We start from the raw sequence: 2,995 nt of genomic DNA on the forward strand, positions 1-2,995 counted from the left end.
TTGTAGGTATAATTATGAATTGAGATAGCACCCAAGTTAGTGGCACCCTCTTACAAATGTGTTCATTCTCCCTCTCGGTGATTTTTACTAACCAAGTAGGTAATCTTGTTTAATTATGTACCACTATTTATAGACCCAATACTTATTCACTTAGGAAAGATTTCTAAATTGGACTACTCCTAATTAAAGGTTTATGTTCGTCTCTTTGGGTCCTTTGTGTTGACTCCAATGTGGTATTCTTGCCACAAGATAAAAATAAAGGCTTACCTAATTTAGGGGATGCCCTAAGTTCTCAAAATTTTCTTCAAGACCTTAAGCTAATTAACCCTCCACTTCATGGAAGATGTTACACATGAACAAATGGTCAGTTAGATTCACTGTGAGTACGTTTAGATAGCTTCTTACTTTCTCACACATAGACTTCAACTTTCCCAAGAGCTTACCAATTCTCTCTTCCCAGATTAAGATCATCACTCTCCTATCTGCTTAGACTTTGGCATTCACAATTCTAAAGCTAAGATTTTTCGCATTCACAATTCTAAAGCTAAGATTTTATCCTTTCAAAATCAGGATCTAGAGACTTTATCCTTTCAAAAAAAAAATTCCCACATGAAAACAAAGCTTCCAAGGTGGGCCTTTGACACCTTTGGATCCTTTAATCTGACTAAAAGATCCTTACTTTTGCATAATGACTCACTAGATACCTTTAGGTAGTGTTTGGATTGAGGGAGTGATCCCCAAGGCATGGGGATCACTCCCACTTTTGGTGCATACCCATGTTTGGGTATGCACCAATAGGATTGGGGATGGGAATGAAAGGGGGCTTCATCCCCTCAAAACCCATATTGCTCATGCCCCCCAAAATTGGGGGGCATGAGCATTCCTTCCCTTTTTTGCCTTTTTAATTACCAATATACCCTTATTAAATAAAAAAATTATTTTCTATAATACACCCCATACATGTTATAATTAAATTATTTTTTAATTAAATACATCCTATAATTAAATTAATTTATGTCATTATAATATTTAATTAGTATAATTAAATAAAAATATTTTTAAATATTTATTAATCATAATTAAATCATAATTAAAATAGACTTCAAGTTTTTTTTAGGAAAGTAGAAATTTTGTCCATTTTAATTTTCATGAAACCGTAATTAAAATATATATTTAATTAAATATTTAATCATAAAAATTAAATTGGATAATAGTTAAATGGATTAATTATTTTAATAATTATAATAAAACATATAATAATTAAATTAGACTTTATTTAAAATATTTAATTATAATAATAAAAATGAATAATTTTGTTTAAATTATTTTATAAATTAAAAAGTTAATTATTCTTAAATATAATGTGTATTAGTGCATAATATCTCAAAATTTGTTAGGAATGTTGTTGTGATTTTTTTAAAATGAGGAGAAGCCATGTTGATGAATAATGTTTTTTGGGTGGAAATTAAAATATGTTGTTATGGTGTGTATTTTTTTAAAAATATTAGATTTATTAAAATTTTTGGTGATTTAAAAAAATAACTAAATTTTGACATTTATTTATTTTTAATTAATAATAATTAAATTGTATTTGTCAATTATTAATTTAAAAATTTTATTTAAAAAAATAAATACATCAATAACTCATTTAAATATTATTTATAAAAATTGGAGGCATTTAATAATTGTTTCTTTTACAATTAAGATACATTATTTAATTAAAATACTCAAGGGTACAAAAGTAAATTTACTAAAAATTTTTCCCCTATCCCTCTCATATTCCTATCCCCATTCCCTTCAACCAAACATTACTTTTATCCCCATCTCCAATCCCTTTTCCCTATTCCTATCCCCATCCCCATCCCCATCCCCTTCCCTTTCCCCATCCCCATATTCTCATTCCCTCTAACCAAACGAGCCCTTAGTGAGAGTAGACCATTCTCCACTATTGAGTCACAACATCTGTCTCAAGCCCGACTAGAGCTATTTTTACTTCATCGCCAGGAGGAAATTGTTTAGAAATAACGCTTCAGAATCATGTGTCTTCGAGAAGGCGGATGGAATACTAGATTTTTATATTCAATGACTAATCATAGGCGCAATAAAAACCTCATCCCTCGCATTAGTCAAGATGGATGTTGGATTGAAGGGGAACAAGAGTTGGGCAAGATTTTTATAAATCCTTATTGTATGTTACTTGGTTCCTTTAGACCCTACATTTTTCTCCTAGATTGGCAAGCCCTACTTTCCAATAAAGAGGGATTGGATCTCTCATCTCTTGAGATGCCTTTTACTTTAGAAAAAATTAAGCAAGCAGTGTACAGGGTTAATATTGTCCTTATTGGTAAGAAAAGAACACCTTAAGTCATTTATGACTCCAAACTCATCAGTCTGATTAATTCTTCTTGCAAAATCATTTCCAAACTGCTAGCTAATAGACTGAGCTGGGTTATCAATGATTTAGTTGTTGATTCCTAGTTGGCCTTTATTAAAGAGAGATGCATAGTGGATAATATAGTTGCAGCACAAGAACTTGTCCTCAGTCTTCAAATTAAAGCGCAAACTTCTATAGTTAGTATTCAAGGTTTATTTAACAAAAGCTTTTGACTCCCTAGATTAATATTATCTCTAGCTTCCAAAGGGGGTGGCAATCACTGGATTTGTTGAATTCATATTATCCCTAGCTCTAACAAAGCTTGTTGAATTCATATTATCCCTATTGTTTGCCTTAGCAGTAGATTCTCTAAGTACGATGTTAACACATGTGCTCCACTCTAGAGTTTTATTAGGGGTTCCCTTGTGGCAATTTGGGAATATTTGTCATCTTCAATATGTAAATGATCTAATCATTTTTTTGGTTGGAGGACTGGAGGATCTCTAGGTTATTAAACTAATCCTATATCCTGTTAAGGATCCTCTAGCCTCACTATCAACGTCTCTAAAAGGTGTCTTTATTCTACTAATTTCGGTTTTTGCCCAAATGCAATATCCGCTG

This window comes from Dioscorea cayenensis, unplaced genomic scaffold, assembly GCF_009730915.1.
Source record: "Dioscorea cayenensis subsp. rotundata cultivar TDr96_F1 unplaced genomic scaffold, TDr96_F1_v2_PseudoChromosome.rev07_lg8_w22 25.fasta BLBR01000132.1, whole genome shotgun sequence".
NCBI classification, from domain to species: domain Eukaryota; kingdom Viridiplantae; phylum Streptophyta; class Magnoliopsida; order Dioscoreales; family Dioscoreaceae; genus Dioscorea; species Dioscorea cayenensis.